This window comes from Triturus cristatus, chromosome 8, assembly GCF_964204655.1.
Source record: "Triturus cristatus chromosome 8, aTriCri1.1, whole genome shotgun sequence".
NCBI classification, from domain to species: domain Eukaryota; kingdom Metazoa; phylum Chordata; class Amphibia; order Caudata; family Salamandridae; genus Triturus; species Triturus cristatus.
This window is the reverse complement of record NC_140591.1, coordinates 1,564,085,656-1,564,111,197: the sequence shown is the minus strand read 5'-3', so window position 1 is coordinate 1,564,111,197 and position 25,542 is coordinate 1,564,085,656. Positions and strand designations below refer to the sequence as shown.

The 25,542-nt window shown below is 44.8% G+C and overlaps 1 protein-coding gene across 1 annotated transcript in view; it reads left to right on the top strand.

Annotated features, from left to right (window-relative positions):
• The first annotated feature begins 2,276 nt into the window (after nucleotides 1-2,276).
• LOC146806161 (olfactory receptor 51E1-like) overlaps nucleotides 2,277-25,542 on the top strand; it is a 205,469-nt gene continuing 182,203 nt past the window's right edge. Inside the window, exon 1 of the mRNA XM_085623477.1 lies at nucleotides 2,277-2,445. The gene's annotated coding sequence lies outside the window, so the exon portion shown is untranslated. The remainder of the gene's footprint in view (nucleotides 2,446-25,542) is intronic.

Sequence of the window (25,542 nt, the reverse complement as noted above, 5' to 3'; positions counted from 1 at the left end):
AATGTAATGCTCTGATGTGTGTACTTCCATATTTACAAATTTTCAAAGTTTGAATCGTGCTTTGATTAAATCTTAAGGTAACAGACCATCCCATAGGAACCAGGTGAGTGTCTTTCTTATTTTGCATTTTGTTCAGGCGAGGATCATTTTATTAACTCAAAAATGGATGTGATAAGAACTGTAAGATATATCTTCAAATATTCCAGTTTTTGAAGCGTGATCCTTTATTACCTTCGGGGGCCTAGAAGATATTAGAAGTCCACTAAAAACAATATTTGCAAGGCGGATCAAGAAAGTAATAATTTTGTCCTATTCTTTGTCAAATGTGCTTCTTGGACAGAATAGAGTGGTACCTCCTTTGTGGATATTTGCACTGCAGCAATATGGGCTAATGGATTTACATTTGTTAAATATCAGAGGGCCCGATTCACAGAACTAACTTAAGACAAAATCCTAAACTTACTCCTTTTGGTATTCACAGAAGGCATTTAGTAGTAGTAAAGTTAGTATTTTGTCTTAAGTTAGTATTTTGTCTTAAGTTAGGATTTTGTCTTAAGTTAGGTTTTTGTCTTAAGTTAGGATTTTGTCATAAATTAGTATTTTGTCTTAAGTTAGGATTTTGTCTTAAGTTAGAATTTTGTCTTAAGTTAGTGTTTTGTCTTAAACTTAGTATTTGGTCTTAAGTTTTGGTCTTAAAATCGGACTTTCCCATTAAAGAGGATTTTAAATGATCATTTTCTAGATACTAAACATGATATTTCTACCTGCTTCCAAACAAATGTTATTACTTATTAAATGCTATGCAGAGTGAAAGATAAGACTTACAGAAGTAAAAAATTACATTCTGTTTTTTTTTCCAATACCAGGATATGTAAAACTTAATCACGTGTCCTACTTTTTAACTAAAATGCACTCTGCACCGTGGGCTGTTTGGGGCAAACCTTAGGGGTGACTTATATGTATTAAAAAAGAAGGGTTAGACCTGGAGAAAAGTGTATTTTACCGAGTCAAAGTGTCAGTTTAAAACTGCACTACAAGCTGAAATACTTCAAAGGGCTACTTTAGTGGGTGGTAAATGGGTGCTGAAACTCACTATTAGCATTTAAATTACAGGCCCAAGGGCACATCCAGTACCATATACTAGGGACATATAAGTAAATTAAATGTGCCAATCAGGTGTAAGCCAATTGTACCATGTTTGAGCAAGAGGCCAAAAGCACTTTAGCGCTGGTCAGCAGTAATAAAGGGCACACATTCAGAAAACAGGAGCGTTGAAGGCAAAGAAATTCGGGAAAGACCATTCCTGTCAGTTCTAAAAAAGCACAAGTTGTTCAAAATCAGTTTGCTCTCTTTTTTTAAAGAAGGAAAATTATGAGACAGGTTTTTCTTTGTTGAGAACTGCATTACACCAGAAATGTATTTATAAATAGCTGATATATATCATAACTCTGGGGTAATTTCAATTTCAATTTCTTCCATTTTGCTCTGGTGAATATTTCCTTTTGTAGCAGTTTCTTCAAATTACAAGTAGCAAAAAACTTGTAAAATTATCTTGGGTCCATGATTTGCACCAGTTAAGTAATTTTGAGAACTCTCGGTAACAGGGGCCTGGCTGTAATCCTAGCTCCAGATTTACTAAAAATGTTCACTGAGTTTAGATCACAAGATGGACAGTGTTCAGTTATCTCTAAAGTAAAGCATGTCTGTATGGTACTTTGCTTTAAGAGGCATGCCATGGCTGGTACATGAGCGTAACCAAGCAGCCACTAAAGTCCTCGCTGCTAAAAAAGAGATAGAGGACTTTGTGCCAAAAATGTGCATTTCCTTCCGGCAGGCGTGACATTAGAGACGCGCTTTTTTAATCGGGATGATGTAGAATCAAACTTTAAAGGTTTTGAACGATGTCTAAGCATGATATTGGCACTGGAAGAGACTATTGTGCCAAGGTGCGTGCTGGTGCCAAGCAGTCTAACATGCACTGGCGCACTGGAGAGGCGCAGGTCCCGTGGACATGGCGCTGCTCTGCACAAGGCAGGCCCACAGTTTAGGTTGAGAACATTTGGTACACGAAGCATTGAGATGAAATATAACATTATTCCCAGACGCTTCCAAGATTACACTTTTAGGTCTGGGCAGAGCACAGGCCTTTATCTGCCCGGCAGCCGTGAGGACGGCACCTGACGTCCGTCCTGGCATCGGTCACTGTCCGCTCGCGAGCGCAGATTTCTGGGAAATCTGGCATTTCCTCGAGCACTCGGCGTGTTTACGCTTCAGCTCACTGCGCGAGGGGAGCTTTCCGCAGCAGTCAGTGCGTGCGACCCTGCGGGTCCCCTTGGAGGAGAGCGCGCGGGGAGAGGTTCCCACGCTGCGGCCTGTGCGCCAACCAGGACGTCGGGAGACCACGAGCACACTGGAGGGGCTCCGGTGCCGCCCCTGCCGGCTCAGGTGAGTCGGAACCCTTTATCAGGTGAAAGAGGGGAGGCGTACTTATCCCTGACGTTGTGTGTTTGGGGGGACAGTGGTCATATGACACCCACTCCCATCCTGGCTTTAGGGGCAGGAATGGATGGGTTAGCCAGCTTTCTGAAGTGGCTCGAAGCATCAGGGGTGCTGGGGTCAGGAAGGATCATGCAAAATGAAATAAAAGTTTTATCCTAATATTTACCTCTCTGCAGTTAGTCAAGCATCGTTCAAACGGGAAATGACATCATTTTCGCCTTTGTTTGATTGCAGATGTTACCCAGCGTCTTACTGCCCAAATTCACACGCAATGTAGGGAGAGTTGGACCTCGGAGGTTACAAATGAAACTCGGGTCAGTCCCTACTGTCTTCAATAACATACCAGTGGTCGAAGTGGGCGGGATCGGCAGGGCACGCATGCTCCTACTTTTTCAGTGTAATAGTATCCGTTCCCCACTTTGGCATCTATTTTATTTTGAAAATGCGCCCCAGGACGGCATAAATAGCCATGGCCTAAAGATAAAGGCTCGGTGGTTCCAGGGAGCGTCGGGGTATGCCACTGTCAGCTGCCCCCCTCTTTCTTCCCCTCATTTCCCCTCATCCTGTCTCGGTCTCGCTCCTCACTTGCTGAATGAAAGCCCTGACTTCAAGAAAGGACTCTTACCCTCTCTTTCCTCTCATTTCCTTCATTTCATCCCCTGTGAAATGTGGCTGCCCGCGGCCCACGCAGGGAGCCATCCCAAGTGGGCGGCCCCCTTAGTGCCATTTGGACACCAGTCCACCCCTACTTACGTCGGGACTCAGGGAGGAGTTCCCATTTTGCCTGTGGCACGCTGGGTGCGTCATTTCCAGCGCGACGAGGAGCTGGGGAGACATATATACCCCCCCTCGGCCATCCTGGCATCCTCTTTGCGCCTGAAAGGGGCGTGAGTAATAAGGGACCAATGTGTCACATGATCCTGTAAGGACGATCACCCTTTTAAGGTTTAGCACTGATTGGGTTCTCCACAGTGCTTGGCTCATCAGGCGGGCAGGGCAGCATAGGTTGGTTCAGCTGCCTGCCCTTGGATCGCCCGTAAAATAACCCACCATATTGCATACTTTTGTATGGAATAAACCTGCAGCAATAATTTTCCAAACAAAAGTTGTGTGGTGTTTTTATTTATTCAGCATGCATGCTCTGTTGTTGTTGTGGGTGGGGTGTGTTGCCAATATTGGCACTATGGATCCAAACGAGAAAGAAACACTTTTTCTGGACATGTAGTCAGATTAAGCAGCAGATTATGTATTACGTGGCAAATATGGAAGAGCCATAATTATGTGGACAACATTTGCAAACTAGGATATTTTGCCCTTCATCTTTGAACTGCTCTTGTGGAAAAAGGGAGAAGTGCTGATGACCGAAGCTGCATGGCTCACAGACAAATGGCTTGTGATTTCCACTTTTAAGTGTATTTGGGACATTCTGTGGTTGGAAACATATCCCACTTTGTGAATGTATTTTAATGTCAATAACTCATTTTAAACATTAAATAACCATGTGTATACATTTGTTGGATTAAATAATGTAATAAACCGTACCTGGTCAGTTAAATTCCAAACAAATACTAAACATTGGGATGTTTTGCTCTTTCTGGCCATACCTCTGACGTTTGAATTTTCTGCGTACCTCCTTCCATGTTACTCCTATCTTCCAGCAGGATGACGCACAAACAAACCTTCTACTTAACATCATTTGGCAGTCTTACTACCATGACCGATGTGTGATATTGTGGTTGTTGTTGGAATGAATGTATATTTGTATGAATGTAGTGATGTGTGGGACACTGAAAAATATTTTCTATGTTTTCTCTTGTGTAATTATGTATTGTCATTGTTCGCAACATTTTTTGTAAATCTATGTTAATAAAAAGAAATATGTTGTTTTGCTAACCAAGGTTGTGATCTCATGGCCTGAATATCAATTTGGTTCAGTTCCAGTTAGTGATTTAATATCAAGGGACCTATGTATTAGGCCAATGGTTCTATAATTTAGGCAGGTGCTTTTTTCCTAGTGCTCTTTTGACATACCTCTGACTCTGCCCACTGACCCAATCCTTAGGTTATTCCCCCAGGCTGATTCTCCGCCTAGAGTTCCCCTACTTCTTCCCACCCACTTCGACCTCTGTCACATTTTAAGTTGATCTTAAAGCCAGATTTCTCCTGCGACATGTGTGCTCCGGGCGATATTTAAACTTTTCAAGGAAGGTGGGCGGAGACAGGCACAGTTCCCCTTCCTGACGGGATGGTGGGTGATGTGTAATGTCTAGAAGGTGCCCCCTAAGTAATAGTTTTGAGGTCTGGGAATAGGGGAAAAATATATATGTATCAGCTACAAGAGCTACAAGAGAGCTCCTACTCGACCTAGGTCTGATTCACCATTGGCTTCCTACAGCTCACTGGGCTCCCCTAAATTGCAATATCCCAATATTCACAAAAGTTTATTTGCTCAAATCGATTCTTTTTTTAATTCAATTCAATTTATCAAAAGTAAAAAAGATTTTTTTTTAGATACAAAAGACATGGGTTTTTATAAAAAAATCTTGTTTTTTCAGATACAATGTCATTGTTTTTGATTTATCATCTCAACATTTTAACATTTCAACAGTTCAACATTTTTGATTGATATGCATTCGGTGTTTAATTTGCGAAAAATAATAATAATCCCCTATTGTGATCTACCTAAGGACCACAACTACCTCCCATCACATCACACCTTAATCTGACATACTCATACATTCTTCACACACATCCTTCAACCAGCTATAAAGGCATACACTGTTGGATCATGAGTGAGAATCCTTCACTGGTTAATCATGATTATGTTGCCAGCTGGATGTCCATAGTTTCATGGTGGATGGTAGGTGATGCGCCCTGTTGCATCCAATGCATGGGGTGAAGGGCAGTGCCAGCTGGCTGCCTTTCCTTGCAGCTGAGTGTCCTGCTGGAGAAGAGATGGGCTTTCCAGCAGTCAGCCACATTGGCTTTGCAGCAGGAGCGTGGTGTCCCCGCTGCCTCAAAGGGTTGTCTGCAGCCAGTGGTGGCCGGCATGACTCACGGGGGTGGGTATGGGGTGGTTAGTTTAGTTTAAAAAAAACGTATCTTACCGGGTCCAGCTCCTGGCGGGGTCCTGCGTTTACCTGCTGAACAGGAAGCAGCCACAGGCAGCCTCCCTCCCCTCTCCTAAGCCAATCTCAACGCTGCAATGGCAGCATTGTGATTGGTGCGGAAGGCACGTATGGGGAGGCCATTTTCTCTATGTAGGCTGTATGCAACCTACATAGAGAAAATGCAGAGTGCGCATGACTGGTTTGGTCGGCCCCAGAGGGCCGACCATACAGTCAGGGCCAACACCATTGGGCAAGCCAGTCCTCCCTGACCCGCCCGCCCCCAACCAGGCAGTGCGAGAAACAAAAACATAAAATGATACAATTTTATGCTTCTGCTTCTCGCACTGCGAGAAAGCAGTGGGGCGACGCTCCTCCGCCCTAAAGGTGGAGCCGCCCCTGTCTGTAGGCCCAAGTGGCAGTGGGTAAACACTACAATCGGTCACTTTGCCGCTACAGGCCGTACACTCCCCACTACCGGAAGTCTTACTGCAAAGGCTGGGACTTCCAGAGGAAAGTAATGGATGGTGCTCAAATAATGTGCAACATCAGTGCATGAAACGAGCCAAATTAAAAGTGCAGTTACTCATTAAAATGAGCTCGAGGTGTGTTGAGTGAGTGTGGCTAGGGGCGGGGCTAAGGGCAAGTGATAGTGATACCTAATGACTTCTAAATTAGTTGCAGCACATACCAAAACACATGAGAAATGTGTTTATTACACTCTTTAGCTCTCTATAATTTTAAGGGTGTACTTTTATATCGTCCTCCGGGGACCAAAGCAAACTTCCTCACCAACCTCAGTGTTTTAACAGAGGTCTTAGCCACAGAAGCATCTGTTACAATTATGGGCGATGTGAATTTTCATTTAGAACAGTTGGAGGATAGGGATACCGTTGCCCTCATTTCGGACCTAGAAATCATGGGTCTTAAACAACTAGTTACTGCCCCCACTCACAAAGCAGGACATACGCTAGATGGTATTTTCTCCAACGCAGAGGGCCTACATATATCACACATCTCGCCCATGCCTTGGACGGATCATTATGCCATCTTCAGCAGTTTAAAAATTAAGGAAGCAGCGAAGAACAACACTGTACCTTCTATAACATCCTCCTTCAAGGACTGGAAGAGTCTAGACCGGAACAAACTCGTAGCATTACTGGATGAAACCCACCCTATCCTATCTGTTGATCCCATCATCGCTACCAGCCAATTTCATGACTGGTTTAGCGAGGCCTCTAATCATCTGGTACCGACTAAACGTTACTCCAGGAACAGAAGCACTCCTTCTGCTCCGTGGTTTACCGAAGAACTAAGAGTCTTAAAACAGATAAGCAGGAACAAGGAAAGGCAATGGCGCAGAAACTATGACTCTAAAAGTAAAATTATCTACAAAGAATCCCTGGCCACTTACAAATCCAAGATCGTGGCTACCAAAAAAATATACTTCTGCGAGCAAATCGAAACATCCAAAAATTCTACCAGACAACTGTTTACCATTACACGAACTTTGACTGGTAATGCGCCAGACCTTCACCCACCTCCGTCCCAACCACTTTGTGACGCACTGTCAGAATTGTTCTACTCTAAGGTTAATAACATCTACCAAGCCTTTTCCTCTCAAAATCACATCAGCAAGGCCCCCCCTACTCACACCAGATCCATTAGCTCCTTGACTAGCTTTAGGACCCTTTCCACGGATCAAATAATTACCATCATGAAATCTATTAAATCAGGTTCGGCCCTGGATCCCTGCCCCCCTGCAGTATTCTCTATGGCGATGGACATTACCGCCCCGGCCATTACTCAGGTCTGCAATACTATACTGACCTCTGGGATCTACCCTAACTGCCTTAAAAACACGCTGATCAAACCTCTATTAAAAAAACCCAGTCTGGACACTGAAGAACTCAAGAATTATAGGCCCATAGCTAGTCTTCCCTTCCTAGCTAAAGTGGCAGAAAAGGCGATGAATCAGCAGCTCTCAGAATACCTAGAAACAAACCTGCTCTTGGATGACACACAGTACGGTTTTCGTAAATTCCACGGCACTGAAACAGCCCTTCTCAAGGCAGCGGATGATATTAGAACTACCCGTGATCAGGGCATGACAGCGCTGCTTGTACTACTGGACCTCTCGGCGGCTTTTGATACGGTCGACCACAAGATCCTGGTCGACCGTATCGGGAAGAAAGGCATTGACCATCTAGCCAGAGAGTTGATCGCGTCTTTTCTTGCCGATAGAAATCAGGTGGTCACACTGGGACCATATCAGTCAGCTAAGCTGTCGCTTCCGTGTGGGGTTCCCCAAGGCTCATCCCTGAGTCCGACGCTATTTAATATCTATGTGTCGGACCTTGCAAGTATAATAAAGGCATCTGGGATGAGCCTAACTTCTTATGCTGACGATACACAACTCGTATTGGCCATTAAGGATAAAGGAACGGAAGTGGCGGAACGCTTTCAAAATACCATGAACCAGATAGGAGAGTGGATGGCAGGGAACTGCCTAAAGCTCAACTCCGACAAAACGGAGGTGGTCATTTTTGGACCCCTCTCTCCGAAATGGCCTGTTCCTTGGTGGCCCCCCGAGTTCGGTACTCCACCCAATCCGACCTCCAAGGTTAGGAACCTGGGAATAATTTTTGATGATCATCTAAACTTTATGGCACATGCCAACAAAGTAGCAGCCACCGCTCATTACAAGTTAAAGATGATAAGGAAAATCATGCCAGTTCTTCCCGATGTAGCTGCCAAAACCCTGGTAACCTCCTTGGTCCTTTCCTCTTTGGACTACTGCAACTCGCTTTTTCTTAATGGTCAAACCAGAGTTATAAAAAAACTACAAACCATTCAGAACGCGGCAGCACGCCTCCTGACAAGATCACCCAAGTTTTCACCCATTTCGGACACCATCAAGACACTCCACTGGTTGACTATTAAGAATAGGATCACTTTTAAATCTCTTTGTATACTTTATAAAACCCTACACGACCAAGGTCCACGTCCTCTCAAGGACCAACTTAAATTCTATAGACCAACTAGACAACTCAGATCTTCAAGTCTTAATAATCTAATGGTCCCACGTTCTAAAACTGTTTCATGGGGTGACCGCCGCTTTACGGTTGCAGCTCCCAAGATCTGGAATATGCTTCCTCAGCATATCAGATCAAGCAAATCATTATTGCAGTTTCGCAAGAGCCTGAGAACTTGGTTGTTCAACCAGTAATTCCCCGGGTCCTTCACCATACTGTGGAGAGTCAGTCGTTCAGTCTAGCGCCGAGACGCCTACGGGTATTCGTTCTCGCTTTATAAATGCCAAAATAAATAAATAAATAAATAAATAAATAAATATGTAAGCAAAACTGGCTAACAAATCACACAAAGTAAAAGCCAAACACAATGATATGTTAACATTTACTTGTTATATAATAGGTGCACCTTCTTAATGCTATACTGTTAATTGCTGTTGTTTGGCACAATACTATATATTTTTCAGCACAGGACTAGTCTTAAAATGTAAATGCCCCCACTTCGGACCAAAGCTCTTATGGCACCAAGCAAATGAAGCAACTCCTCACAACCCTCCCTAGAAGAGATCTCTTGTCTCTTCCATCGATCTATCCATTCATCCTTTCATCCTACCATTTACCTGTTGTCCAACTGTTAACCTTTACATTTTGTCATCTATTCAGCCTTTCATCCATTATGCAGTTTTTCACCATTCCATCTGTCCTACCTTCCATATCCAAACCTATCCATCCTTTCACTCATCAATCTCTTTAGCCACGCTTTCAGTCATCCATCAGTCATTTTACTCATCAATCAACCCTTTCACTCCTTCATACATCCACCCTTTCACTCAATCTGTCCCCTTTTTACTCATCCATCTTCCCTTTCATTCATCCATCCATTCTTTCACCTATCCACCCATTTGCCCTTTTATCATCCATCCATTTATCCACCCTCTCTTTCACTCATCCATCGATTGTTTCACTTATCAATCCTTTCACTCATTCATCCATTCATCTATAGAACAACTCTTTCACTCACCCATTCATCCAGCCTATCACTCGCACACCCATTCATCTTTTCACTCGCCCACCCATTCATCCTTTCACTCACTCACACACCAACCCTCCCTTTTAAGTTATTTATGAACCTTTGTCGCCAAGCAGACATGCACATACAAAGTGCCATGCGTTTTCTTTAAAATACCTCCTGAGAGCGCCTCATTTCTCTCCCTCTTTTTCTTGCTTTTCTCTCACAAAAACAGGCCTATACCTGCAAGCAAACAAACAGACCTAAGCAGACACACAAAATACTCAGGTGTGATTACAGCCATTTTAAAATATGTTAACCCCTGCACTGCTAGGCCTTTTCCCCCCTGTGCTAAGCTTTTTTTTGCTATTTGGGGTAGTTTGTGCTTAGGCCCCTGTAACCTCTTGACCACATAGGGTAGCCACGTGAAATTTGCGTCCTTTCCTTCCAACATCATTGGGAATTTAAAGGCACCAAGGGTTTGTCTATTATCCTGGAGGGGACCCAGAAATTAGCCAAAATACAGCTAAAGTTTGTTTTGCTTTGGAAAAAATGGGAAGAAAGTACTGCAGATGAAAGTGTCTGTTTTTTCCCCTGCAAATGGTATCAACAAAGGGTTTGTGGTGCTGAAATCACCATCTGCCCAGCTTTCAGAGACTGACAGATTTTTGTCATTTTACTGGGACATAGCCTATGTTTGTTACTTTTTGTGCGTTCAACCTCCTTCCAGTTACAGGTAAAAATGGTTATGAAAGCAATAATGGATCCTGGACAGCTATACATTTCCGAAAAGTAGACACAATTATAAATTCGGCAAGGGGTCATTTGTGTAGATCCTTCAAGAATTTCTTATAGACACTAACAGTTGAAAATGGGAAAAATTGAAAATTAGTTGAAAACAACAACCATTTGTCCAACATTTTCACCTGTAACTTCTTCTAAGTATGACAGATTTTTTAAAGCAATACACCGTTACATCCGCTGGACCCTTCTTGTTGTGGGGATATTTAGGGCTTGTAGGTTCACCAAGAACTCGAGGAACCCAGAGCCAATAACTGAGCAGCGCCTTGCAAGGGTTTTTTATTGTGTACCGGGTATATAGCAATTCATATGGGAAAATATAAATAGTGAAAAATTGGTATGAAAGACGCCTATGTGTTTCTGAAATGGGAACAAAATATAGAGTTTAGAAACAGTATCTATTTGCACATCTCCGAAATTGTGGGTACCCATACTAGCATGTGAATTATAGGATTTTTTTAAAGTGATATATTTTTTACACATTGTCTTACATTTGGAAGGGAGAAATGCAGTGGCGGTTTCTCCGTGAGGGCGTTGGGGCTCCGCCCCCGTTACCAAAAGTGCTCAATCATTTTATTTATTTAAAAAAATATACTTTTTTTTACTTCTAAATAATATACTTTTGTTATGCAAAAGTTGGTTGCACACTGCTCGTCACACCAGCAAGTTGCCCCAAAGGACTGTGGTAAATGTAGTGGCGACGGCGGGTACACCTATGCCACGATGTGTAAAAAGAACAGTATGTGTTGCGTTAGCCATCCCTGGACACGTGTTTCGAGGTAGTTGCCTCTCGTCAGCAGGGAGCAGGTCAGTGTAAAGGGGTGCCGTGTGGACTGCCAAAATGTAATTAAAACAGGTCAAGTACCTCTCATGGCGCGCAGGTGCAGATCCAAGGCTCGTCAGCCCATTGGCTCAAGGGAGCCGTAATAAATTATGCAAAAGTTGGTCGCACACTGCTCGTCACACCAGCAAGTTGCCCCAAAGGACTGTGGTAAATGTAGTGGCGACGGCGGGTACGCCTATGCCACGATGTGTAAAAAGAACAGTATGTGTTGCGTTAGCCATCCCTGGACACGTGTTTCGAGGTAGTTGCCTCTCGTCAGCAGGGAGCAGGTCAGTGTAAAGGGGTGCCGTGTGGACTGCCAAAATGTAATTAAAACAGGTCAAGTACCTCTCATGGCACGCAGGTGCAGATCCAAGGCTCGTCAGCCCATTGGCTCTAGGGAGCCGTAATAAATTATGCAAAAGTTGGTCGCACACTGCTCGTCACACCAGCAAGTTGCCCCAAAGGACTGTGGTAAATGTAGTGGCGACGGCGGGTACGCCTATGCCACGATGTGTAAAAAGAACAGTATGTGTTGCGTTAGCCATCCCTGGACACGTGTTTCGAGGTAGTTGCCTCTCGTCAGCAGGGAGCAGGTCAGTGTAAAGGGGTGCCGTGTGGACTGCCAAAATGTAATTAAAACAGGTCAAGTACCTCTCATGGCGCGCAGGTGCAGATCCAAGGCTCGTCAGCCCATTGGCTCAAGGGAGCCATAATAAATTATGCAAAAGTTGGTCGCACACTGCTCGTCACACCAGCAAGTTGCCCCAAAGGACTGTGGTAAATGTAGTGGCGACGGCGGGTACGCCTATGCCACGATGTGTAAAAAGAACAGTATGTGTTGCGTTAGCCATCCCTGGACACGTGTTTCGAGGTAGTTGCCTCTCGTCAGCAGGGAGCAGGTCAGTGTAAAGGGGTGCCGTGTGGACTGCCAAAATGTAATTAAAACAGGTCAAGTACCTCTCATGGCGCGCAGGTGCAGATCCAAGGCTTGTCAGCCCATTGGCTCAAGGGAGCCGTAATAAATTATGCAAAAGTTGGTCGCACACTGCTCGCACACCAGCAAGTTGCCCCAAAGGACTGTGGTAAATGTAGTGGCGACGGCGGGTACGCCTATGCCACGATGTGTAAAAAGAACAGTATGTGTTGCGTTACCCATCCCTGGACACGTGTTTCGAGGTAATTGCCTCTCATCAGCAGGGAGCAGGTCAGTGTAAAGGGGTGCCGTGTGGACTGCCAAAATGTAATTAAAACAGGTCAAGTACCTCTCATGGCGCGCAGGTGCAGATCCAAGGCTCGTCAGCCCATTGGCTCAAGGGAGCCGTAATAAATTATGCAAAAGTGGGTCGCACACTGCTCGTCACACCAGCAAGTTGCCCCAAAGGACTGTGGTAAATGTAGTGGCGACGGCGGGTACGCCTATGCCACGATGTGTAAAAAGAACAGTATGTGTTGCGTTAGCCATCCCTGGACATGTGTTTCGAGGTAGTTGCCTCTCGTCAGCAGGGAGCAGGTCAGTGTAAAGGGGTGCCGTGTGGACTGCCAAAATGTAATTAAAACAGGTCAAGTACCTCTCATGGCGCGCAGGTGCAGATCCAAGGCTCGTCAGCCCATTGGCTCAAGGGAGCCGTAATAAATTATGCAAAAGTTGGTCGCACACTGCTCGTCACACCAGCAAGTTGCCCCAAAGGACTGTGGTAAATGTAGTGGCGACGGCGGGTACGCCTATGCCACGATTTGTAAAAAGAACAGTATGTGTTGCGTTAGCCATCCCTGGACACGTGTTTCGAGGTAGTTGCCTCTCGTCAGCAGGGAGCAGGTCAGTGTAAAGGGGTGCCGTGTGGACTGCCAAAATGTAATTAAAACAGGTCAAGGACCTCTCATGGCGCGCAGGTGCAGATCCAAGGCTCGTCAGCCCATTGGCTCAAGGGAGCCGTAATAAATTATGCAAAAGTTGGTCGCACACTGCTCGTCACACCAGCAAGTTGCCCCAAAGGACTGTGGTAAATGTAGTGGCGACGGCGGGTACGCCTATGCCACGATGTGTAAAAAGAACAGTATGTGTTGCGTTAGCCATCCCTGGACACGTGTTTCGAGGTAGTTGCCTCTAGTCAGCAGGGAGCAGGTCAGTGTAAAGGGGTGCAGTGTGGACTGCCAAAATGTAATTAAAACAGGTCAAGTACCTCTCATGGCGCGCAGGTGCAGATCCAAGGCTCGTCAGCCCATTGGCTCAAGGGAGCCGTAATAAATTATGCAAAAGTTGGTTGCACACCGCTCGTCACACCAGCAAGTTGCCCCAAAGGACTGTGGTAAATGTAGTGGCGACGGCGGGTACGCCTATGCCACGATGTGTAAAAAGAACAGTATGTGTTGCGTTAGCCATCCCTGGACACGTGTTTCGAGGTAGTTGCCTCTCGTCAGCAGGGAGCAGGTCAGTGTAAAGGGGTGCCGTGTGGACTGCCAAAATGTAATTAAAACAGTTCAAGTACCTCTCATGGCGTGCAGGTGCAGATCCAAGGCTCGTCAGCCCATTGGCTCAAGGGAGCCGTAATAAATTATGCAAAAGTTGGTCGCACACTGCTCGTCACACCAGCAAGTTGCCCCAAAGGACTGTGGTAAATGTAGTGGCGACGGCGGGTACGCCTATGCCACGATGTGTAAAAAGAACAGTATGTGTTGCGTTAGCCATCCCTGGACACGTGTTTCGAGGTAGTTGCCTCTCGTCAGCAGGGAGCAGGTCAGTGTAAAGGGGTGCCGTGTGGACTGCCAAAATGTAATTAAAACAGGTCAAGTACCTCTCATGGCGCGCTGGTGCAGATCCAAGGCTCGTCAGCCCATTGGCTCAAGGGAGCCATAATAAATTATGCAAAAGTTGGCCGCACACTGCTCGTCACACCAGCAAGTTGCCCCAAAGGACTGTGGTAAATGTAGTGGCGACGGCGGGTACGCCTATGCCACGATGTGTAAAAAGAACAGTATGTGTTGCGTTAGCCATCCCTGGACACGTGTTTCGAGGTAGTTGCCTCTCGTCAGCAGGGAGCAGGTCAGTGTAAAGGGGTGCCATGTGGACTGCCAAAATGTAATTAAAACAGGTCAAGTACCTCTCATGGTGCGCAGGTGCAGATCCAAGGCTCGTCAGCCCATTGGCTCAAGGGAGCCGGCATAAATTATGCAAAAGTTGGTCGCACACTGCTCGTCACACCAGCAAGTTGCCCCAAAGGACTGTGGTAAATGTAGTGGCGACGGCGGGTACGCCTATGCCACGATGTGTAAAAAGAACAGTATGTGTTGCGTTAGCCATCCCTGGACACGTGTTTCGAGGTAGTTGCCTCTCGTCAGCAGGGAGCAGGTCAGTGTAAAGGGGTGCCGTGTGGACTGCCAAAATGTAATTAAAACAGGTCAAGTACCTCTCATGGCGCGCAGGTGCAGATCCAAGGCTCGTCAGCCCATTGGCTCAAGGGAGCCGTAATAAATTATGCAAAAGTTGGTCGCACACTGCTCGTCACACCAGCAAGTTGCCCCAAAGGACTGTGGTAAATGTAGTGGCGACGGCGGGTACGCCTATGCCACGATGTGTAAAAAGAACAGTATGTGTTGCGTTAGCCATCCCTGGACACGTGTTTCGAGGTAGTTGCCTCTCGTCAGCAGGGAGCAGGTCAGTGTAAAGGGGTGCCGTGTGGACTGCCAAAATGTAATTAAAACAGGTCAAGTACCTCTCATGGCGCACAGGTGCAGATCCAAGGCTCGTCAGCCCATTGGCTCAAGGGAGCTGTAATAAATTATGCAAAAGTTGGTCGCACACTGCTCGTCACACCAGCAAGTTGCCCCAAAGGACTGTGGTAAATGTAGTGGCGACGGCGGGTACGCCTATGCCACGATGTGTAAAAAGAACAGTATTTGTTGCGTTAGCCATCCCTGGACACGTGTTTCGAGGTAGTTGCCTCTCGTCAGCAGGGAGCAGGTCAGTGTAAAGGGGTGCCGTGTGGACTGCCAAAATGTAATTAAAACAGGTCAAGTACCTCTCATGGCGCGCAGGTGCAGATCCAAGGCTCGTCAGCCCATTGGCTCAAGGGAGCCGTAATAAATTATGCAAAAGTTGGTCGCCCACTGCTCGTCACACCAGCAAGTTGCCCCAAAGGACTGTGGTAAATGTAGTGGCGACGGCGGGTACGCCTATGCCACGATGTGTAAAAAGAACAGTATGTGTTGCGTTAGCCATCCCTGGACACGTGTTTCGAGGTAGTTGCCTCTCGTCAGCAGGGAGCAGGTCAGTGTAAAGGGGTGCCGTGTGGACTGCCAAAATGTAATTAAAACAGGTCAAGTACCTCTCATGGCGCACAGGTGCAGATCCAAGGCTCGTCAGCCCATTAGCTCAAGGGAGCCGTAATAAATTATGCAAAAGTTGGTCGCAAACTGCTCGTCACACCAGCAAGTTGCCCCAAAGGACTGTGGTAAATGTAGTGGCGACGGCGGGTACGCCTATGCCACGATGTGTAAAAAGAACAGTATGTGAGAGGTACTATACCTGATAATTTTTGGCAGTCTACAGCACCCCGCATACGTACCTGCTCCCTGCTGACGAGAGGCAATTACCTCGAAACACGTGTCCAGGGATGGCATTTTAAACTTTTTACTCGTGGCATAGGTGTACCCGCCGCTGTCACTACATTCTCCAGAATCCTATGGGGCTATTTGCTAGTATGACGAGCGGTGTGCGACCCACTTCGCATTTTGTATTTAAAGCTCCCTGAGCTATGGGTTGACGAGCCCGGATCCCGCACCCGCGCGCCATGAGAGGTACTATACCTGATAATTTTTGGCAGTCTACAGCACCCCGCATACGTACCTGCTCCCTGCTGACGAGAGGCAATTACCTCGAAACACGTGTCCAGGGATGGCATTTTAAACTTTTTACTCGTGGCATAGGTGTACCCGTCGCTGTCACTACATTCTCCAGAATCCTATGGGGCTATTTGCTAGTATGACGAGCGGTGTGCGACCCACTTCGCATTTTGTATTTAAAGCTCCCTGAGCTATGGGTTGACGAGCCCGGATCCCGCACCCGCGCGCCGTGAGAGGTAGTATACCTGATAATTTTTGGCAGTCTACAGCACCCCGCATACGTACCTGCTCCCTGCTGACGAGAGGCAATTACCTCGAAACACGTGTCCAGGGATGGCATTTTAAACTTTTTACTTGTGGCATAGGTGTACCCGCCGCTGTCACTACATTCTCCAGAATCCTATGGGGCTATTTGCTAGTATGACGAGCGGTGTGCGACCCACTTCGCATTTTGTAATATACTTTTGTCTCCATTAGTGAACACAGCCACTGTCAGCCAGGCACTGTCTGCCCCAGCAGCCCCGGCCACTCACCAATACCGCCGCCGTGACTGGAAGCATGTCATGTGACGTGACTGACTCCCCTTGCGGGCCCAAAGAAGCCTAAGTGTTTGCCAGGCTGACAACCTCACAGCCCTGAAGGCTGTGATGTCATCAGCTCGGCAAAGACCTAGCTTCAGGGCCCAGTCTCCACCCCCTGATGGCGTGGAGGGTAAGTTATACCCGGGCGTTTTAATTCCAAGCCCGGTATCGCTAACCATCCATGTCAATCAGAGAGTGGAGAGCTTGTCACCCAGCCCTGTCCCAACTTATTACAGGGCGTGGTGTGACCCACCCTGTGATGAGTTGGGAAAGGGGTGGGGAAGGTGGGATGCCGAGGATTCGAGTCTGCGCAGACTCGACCTCAGATTGCTTCCCGCTCGTGTCTGCACTGGTGGTGGAACTTTCTGGAAGCCACTGCGTCAGACATCAACTCTCCAGGCAGCTAGACACCGTACACGGACTGCAGAGACGACTCTGACTCGAATCCCCCGAGACAGTCCATCATTTTACAGCCAGTTGCTGCTTGCCAGTGCCACCACAGCACTGACTCGACTGCAGGTTAGTCGGATACAGGACTAAAGTGAACTCGGGAGTCGGCAGTTCACCAGCAGCCCAGGTAAGGCCTAGGTAGGCATTTTCTAAAGTTATTATAGTCTAGAGCGGTAGAGCGGTGGTGCTGCTGGTAGGAATAATGCTGCAACTGCGAGTGGCCTGTATATTTAATCGGGCATTTTATGTGATAATGACCTTTTCTATTTAATCCAGTTTAATTGCATTCTAAAAGCAAGGAAGGGTTGCATTACCAGGGGAGAGTGTCGGGCACAGTTTTCCCCACAAACGGGTAAAGCTAGCATGGTCAAATACTCACGTTAGCAAGGAGCTGTTCTATTGCTTAATTTCATTTGTGTTGTGTCCAGTTCCCTCCCCTTTATGCAGCATTTGTTGTTTTCTTTTTTTTTCTTCTCATGCTGTAGGGAGTAAAAATTGACAGGGCAGAGGTACGAACAAAAACTGGGAAAATCTTACATACTAATTTGTTTCTCTGGATAATTAATTTTAAAACGATTGGTGCAAATAAACAAGCTGGAAGCTGCATGCGGTTGTTTTCTGTCAGTCATCCAATGTGTGTGTTTGCTAATCGTGCCCCCTCACTTTCTGTGCCCGTTAAACACCTTGTTAATCTGTAGTAGCCCCAGGATGCTTATGACCCGTTTTCTAAAACAGGCTAACAAAGTCGTAGAGTCCCACTGCGCTGCAACCAGCTAGCCCATCGCTGCATTTTCCTATGGAAATGGGAAATCAATACAGACATGTCTTTGTGAAATGGCTTTCCTGAGGCTACATTGGGAGGGAATGTTTTCATTCACCTATTTACCAACGGTGGGGAAGCAGACTCTACTACTGCAACTATTGCCTATTGAAAAATTATTTTTAATTTCTATGATCCAGCAGCCTCGAGGGTTAGAGATCTTTGCGGGCTTGTGGAACAGATAAAGAAATAGCTCGGGCTCAGAGAGTAATGGCAAATACTGACTAATGTTGAAGTCCTCTTGTGTCACATTTTCTTACATATAACTTTTGAAAGCAGTTTCACAAACAGGTGAACAAAATAAAGTCTGGCATCTGACATTTTAGAACTCAGATGGATAGAATTTAGGCTAACAGACTAGGGCTCAAATTTAATAAGGCTTTTCGCAAAGTGATGCAAGGTGGCGCATCATATTTACTATCAAGCTCAAAAGTGTTCTATGTTGGAAAAGTGGCATTTCTCAGCACAAGAAAATGCTTATCGCTGTTTTGACTTGCTATGTGTGATGGAAGTGTTACAAGATCAGATCACAAAAACCCAAAGGTTTTCACCCAGAGCCTAACCTGCTTTGATAGCCAGATGAGGGTTTGCATCAAAAACTAGCATCTACTTGAAGCAGCCGCAAACTAATGGACATTTGTTCAATTCTCATGATTGATGATTTCCATGTCTGCTGCAGTGCACAACACACATCCAATGTGCGGGATCTTCCAGAGTTTTTTGGGCTGATACACATATGGCATCTGAGGGGGCCTGGAACTGACAATAGTTTGAGGGGAGGCAGTGGCCTGTTTCTGTTTAGCTCAGTGGCTTCCGAAAGTCTTGAAAATGCACCATTTGCCCAATCATTTTTCTAAATTTTCTCAGTGGGAAAACCCCCCGAACACTCTGTAGGTCATTCGGGCTCGCTCACTACTCTCGCTCGCCGCAGTGTGCTCCACCACTCATTTTACGCCACACCACTATCAAATGTCACCAGCCGCCACTGCAGAAATGCATCGAAAGTCAATTGGTAATAACAGTTGCTCTACAATTCCTTGTTCCCCGATGTCTTCCGATAAAAATGGTACCTCACTTGTGTGGATAGGCCTTGTGCCAGCTACAGGAAATGGCCCAAAACGCAACTTGGACATACCACATTTTTACAGTGAAAACTGACCCTTTTTTTGCAATGTGCCTAGCTGTAGATTTTGAACCCTAGCTCTGCCGGCTCCTAGGGTAACCTAGAAAACCTATACATTTTTTAAAACTAGACACTCAGGGAAATCTAGAATGGGGTGACGTTTCTGGATTTCACCAGGTTCTGTTACTCAGAATCCCTTGCAAACCTCAAACTTTGTCAAAAAAACACATTTTCCTCGCATTTCTGTGATGGAAAGTTCTGGAATCGGGGTGGATTCACAAAAGTGCACCCACCCAGCATTCTCGAAAGTCTTCAGATAAAAAAGGTACCTCACTTGTGTGGGTAGGTCTGGTGCCCGCAACAGGAAACGGCCCAAAACGCAATGTGGACACACCACATTTTTACAGTGAAAATTGACCCTTTTTTGCAAAGTGCCTAGCTGTAGACTTTGAACCATAGCTCTGCTGGCACCTAGGGAAACCTAGCAAACCTATACATTTTTTAAAACTAGACACCCAGGGAAATCCAGGAAGGGGTGACTTGTCTGGCTGGCTCTTACCAGGTTCTGTGATCCAGAATCCCTTGCAAACCTTGTAAAAAAAACACATTTTTCTCATATTTTTGTGATGGAAAGTTCTGGAATCTGCATGGATCCACAAAATTCCACCCACCCCGCATTCCTCAAAGTCTTCTGATAAAAAAGGTACCTCACTTGTGTGGGTAGACCTAGTGCCTGCGACGGCCCAAAGAGCAACATGGACACACCACATTTTTACAGTGAAAACTGACCCTTTTTTGCAAAGTGCATAGCTGTAGATTTTGAACCGTAGCTCTGCCGGGTCCTAGTGAAACCTAGCAAACCTATACATTTTTTAAAACTAGACACCCAGGGAAATGCAGGATGGGGTGACTTGTCTGGCTCTTACCAGGTGCTGTTACCCAGAATCCCTTGCAAACCTCAAACTTTGTAAAAAAAAAGAAAACTTTTTCCTCACATTTCTGTGATGGAAAGCTCTTGAATCTGCATGGATCCACATAATTCCTCACACCCCGCATGCCCCACAGTCTTCCAATAAAAATGGTACCTCATTCGTGTGGGTAGGCCTAGTGCCCACAACAGGAAACAGCCCAAAACACAACATGGACAAACCACATTTGTACAGTGAAAACTGCCCCAGGTGAATCAAGGATGGGGTGACTTGTCTGGCTCTCGCCAGGTTCTGTTATCCAAAATCTCTTGCAAACCTCAAACTTTGTAAAAAAACACGTTTTCTTCACATTTCTGTTGAAGTACCGGGGATTTTAGGACCCCAGCGGTGCCAGGGGTAGCACCCTATGACTTCGTTTTCCATGTTGGCGTAGTATTATAAAATTCCACTCTCATGGTAATATAACAAAGAACTTGGCAAAGAAGCTGAAATATGAAAAGACATCTTTATTAAACTCAAATGAGTGAGACTACGTCGCACAGAAGCCTTAGCAACTGAATGAGGTAGTCTCCAGAACAAAAACCAGTCTTCCCTTTTTATACAGAATATTACGCTTTGGGCAACACCGCCCCTGTTTCACAAGTGGTCATTCACATATTTTGGCTTCAAAGAAAAGGCAGAGTCATGATGACCATCCCACATTCCAGTTAAGCCAGCCCGCAATTATTTACCCAGCAAGGCTCAGATCCCACATCAGATATCGATAGGCCCCAATAAACATGAGCATCTCCTGTTTAGAAAACAAGCCATAAAGCAGGAATAGTCAGGTGTGAAAGAGATTAGCTGGAGGCTCGTGTAGGATGAAAAGGCTTTATGGTGTGTCAAGCCCTGATGCTAATCACAGGTGGCCGAAGGACGGGGAGCTCGTGGGACCGGACTGACCTGGGGCAGCGGAGCCAAACTGCCCAGGTCACAGAAAAGTCAAAGGAAGGCACATGTGCTCTAAAAGGCCCGTATTTGCTTCATGATATGTAGCCTATGTGAGGGCAACCATAAGATGGCCACTGCTCTAAGATGGAACCCACGTAGTGATGTATAATAACGTATACACAGTGCATTCATAGCTAAAACGTTACACAAAGCACTTGTACATACCGCATTGACCATTCGCGGTTCGCTAATACCGGGATAGACAGGGGTAGGGCCCTGCCTCCTACGCGGTCCCAAATTGCAAAGTACGACAGACCCTCCTTTTGCCCTTACATAGGCAATAACTATTCTCATACTAATCTCAGTCCAGGTCTATATTCATAAGGTCATGAAGATGTTGCTGTAGCATCATCCTATTACTTAGCAACTCTCTCTAGGGACACGTCTCCTTACACATGTAGTAGCACATAGGCCTCATATGGCAGGAAAAAAATAAGGAATACCTCTATCTGTAGTGGGTGGCATAAGATCACACACCCAATAATTAGTGATGTTCACTACTAACTAGTGTTGATGCAGAAGCTGTACAAAAGAATTGCTTACGAATACTGATCTTTTAACCTGCTCATGTTCAGGAAAAGGGTGAAAAGAATGCAAAGAAGCAGTAGTAGGAAAGGGCATAGGTTGGGAAGCGGGTGCAGAAGTCAATTGGGTAGAGTAAAACAATCCCACCCATAAATGACAACGTCATGTTTAAAAAAACACTAGAAAACACGTTATTAAGAACATATAGGCAACGGGAGAAAGTAGTGACCACTATTACAAATGAAATAATAATTTTTCACAACCCTAAGCAGAAAGCAAGTCCTAAAATTATCTAGTAACACCTTTAGGGCTCCTATGCATTTTATATGTTCAGGTGAAACAGTGGTGACCCTCATCAATGCTCTGAGGTGAAAATACTCTTTCCACAGAAAATTGACTTTATTCTGCTTTTACTAAACAGAATAGTACTTTAAAACAATGCCAGCAAAACAATCAGTCTCCTTAACACCTACTCTATACAATCACCCGGAAACCTCTTGTGAAACCACCTATGCCCAGAGTCCGTTCAAAAAGCCTCTCTGGCAGGCTTCTATTGTCCATCAAATCTTCTTCTGTTGTTTTCTTTTGCATGGGCCTCTTCATTCAAGCCTTACATGAGAAAAGTACTGCTTAGTTGGAGTGCCCTCCTGGCAAACACCCACAGCTCACTCGAGAGTCTCAATGTCTCAAGGCAGTGCACCTGTGTCTTTCCTCTGCTGCAGACACTACAAATAATATGCTTCTTCATTGGTCATGGGCACAGATCATCTTGTGCAGACCCGGGACCATTCTCAGGATCCAACACTCATCATTCGGTGTCAGAGGACGCTCAGGCTGCTCTTTCATGGGCCCTAGAATTAGTGCCTTTTGTCAATCTTGGATCTGCCGGTGCACTGCACTTCCATTGGAGCAAAGGAAAAGAGGGGGTGTGTGTGGCCAAAAACTCAGGCCAAGGGGCTCAAGGGACTGCACACTGTCAGAGGTTACCAGCACATGACAGGCGCTCTTGTGCACAGAAATTCTGGTTCTGTGGCAAAACCAGCTCCTCCTTCTTTTCTGATGTTGAACGCCTTCTGATGAAGCAAGTGCAATGCTTTAAACAGTTCATTGTATAACAAGGGGACTGCAAACAGGTGGTCTGCGAGTTTCAAAGGAGTGGCCACACGCCATGGGACAATTTTGGTCTAGAATATACTGTCATTCTCAAAAAGCAATACAAATATAAAGACAGTAGGCAGAACAGTGTCTCTAATCTTTTCAATTTGGTTTCCGTGTGAGAGCCTCCATCATCTAAAGGTAGATAACTACACAAGAATTCTATCTAAATGGATGTCTTCACATATGGTGGCATTGTCTAACGGGGCAAACACATTTTTTTTCTGAATGATTACATCTAGGTGTTCCTAAATTCCTTATCCAGAACATCTCAATAGAGAAATCACATGGTATAAATTATCATGGGCATGTAGAAAACTTTCACATCAGGCGCAATATGCAATACACAGGCTAATAGTCAAATATGCAAACAAAAGACAAGAACTAGAGGGTCCTGATATTTGCATGTTTAGAACACATCTGATCCCACCAAAAATTAAAGCAGCAGGAACAAAAGGGTAAAAACCACATTAAAAAATAGACATTGAAAATTTGTCATGTTAAAAAAGTAAACGTAAGTTATCTCCTATTGGGATGGAAAACTTGTCTTACTATAATATAATATACTTGACAGTCAGGCTGGAAAACAGTGAAGCAGGCCTAAGGACAATTCTTGAAAACCAGTCTGGTCATACAAGAGGGGATTATACATAATATGGAGGATCCTGGTGTATCACTGAAGTCTGGAAGTGTGTACCTGAACAATACACCTACAATAATAAATGGGCTGACTGGTGAAAGGAATACGGAAAAGGGAATTGGAACTAGGACACAACTAAAATCCCCAATAACTAAACATGATGCGACATCGGTCAGGGGAGAAGCAACAAAAGAAAGGGAAAAAAAAATCTATAGGAAGACCAAATATTATTTGGGTGATAGTCAGGCATGTGACACAACACCAAGAGTACGGGTGATACACAAAGGCCAAAGTTACATACATTTTACTCTACCACTGGCGGCTACACCATATACTGTAATCTTAGGTAATGTTCCAGTTCCTTCTTCAGGGAAAAATGAAAACCTAGTTTTCTTTTAAGGAACAAAAGTCATAGGCTACTTAGGAAGCAAAACATCATTAACTAATGTAATATAGAAATTAGGCCACCTTGAGTCACAGATCTATAATTTCATCCTTAGGTCCAATCAAGGATACATAAATGTAAGGCTGCCTGTTCCTTTAAGGGAAGGGGCAGTAACGTGACTAACTACAGGTGACACACTTTGATCCTGTCTATCTCTTTTATTTTCCTTACCATTATAGCCAAATAGACATGCACTGGTGAAGTGTTGTCTCTCATGTTCACAGCATGAAATATCATTAGCTGTGGAATTTAGTAACCAGAACAAGTTCAACCAACTGTTGCGTAGCGATGGGCATCGTCATGACCATCCCCTCACAACACAGGTAAACTTGTAATAGTATCAAAAGCAGCAACAAAAACAACGAAAACATGCAAAAAATAATAAAAAGGCACAAAACGTCAAGCCATCAGATATACTTGCTGTATATCAAGCACAAAAAGCATAGACAAAACAATAGCATATGTAAATAAGCGGTGACACACAACACCATGTCATGTACTTTTATGCACTGTAAACCTGCATCCCAAACCCAATATATGGGCCTGTTTAATTTGTCAGTTTTAACATCTTTACCCTCCTTTTGACAGCAGATCACCAGGCAATGGAAATCTGCTGTCAAATATAACTTTACTGTTTCTCTTCTAACGTACAGGACCAGCAAGAACAATTCATGATAGGGCCAAATACACAAAAATAAATTTCCATTACTTAACTGTTACCCTCTCGTCAGTTACCTGGCAACATCAAGCCACCGTAGTTTTACCTTTCTGAAAGTAAAAATCGTTACATGACACTCCATATTAATTTGGCACCTACAGTTTCCACTGTGAAAAAGAAGTCTTAATTGGCGATACGTTCTCACTTAGGCATGTAGCCTTAAAAATTTTAGAAGTGGGCTGTATCTTATTTTCTGTCTAAGACTTAATGCAACACTTCATTTTCTGTTAAATAACACAAATGTATCTGTTCTGCAAAGCATTTAACATGATGTTTGGGCTTTCAAAGAAAACCCCTTTTCTATATTTTCCCTTTGGAATTAAGTTCTTTAGTTTTAGTGATGTTGTTATGGAGAAACCAGAAACCCCACCTTTAGAGGCCCGTGTAGCAAGGTCATTCTGCATTCCACAGAGGCAAGGCCCTAATTTAAACGGTCATAAATGTCAACGTGGCAGCCTACTCCATTGTTTACATTGTTTACGAGAAAACTAAAGATAGCATCTCAGCAGCGTAATGTGAGCCAGCCTCTGCAGCTCTCCTTAGCCCCCAGCTTCTGCCACTCTGAATTTGTCAAAGCCAGAAGGCCTTCCTAATTCCTCCTACCTTGCAATAATTCACTCTATTTTGTAAAATAATTTCTCCTTTTTAGGCGCTAAAAAAATTATCTCTATTCCCAGATTATTAAACTACATGTACTGTGAATAATTCACAGAACGTAATAACACACATACCAGTTTTTAGAATGAATGCTTGTTGTAATCTTATGCAATGGTACACATTTCATCAACTTCAAATTAATGAACTTCTCAGTAGGCCCAGTTGAAGTTAGAACCTTCAACCCTGATATTGAAACAAGCCGTTGTACTGGCACATTGACTCATTGAATCATAAGAAGGCACAACCTGTAAATATATATCAAACCTAAATGTATGTATTTACTGAAGCCTGAGACACTTTAAAAAGTACTCTGAATGAAAGGAAATGCAGTTTAAACAGTGTTTTTACCCAAATTCGACTTTGATATTTCAGCCATTAAAAAATGAATATCCTACA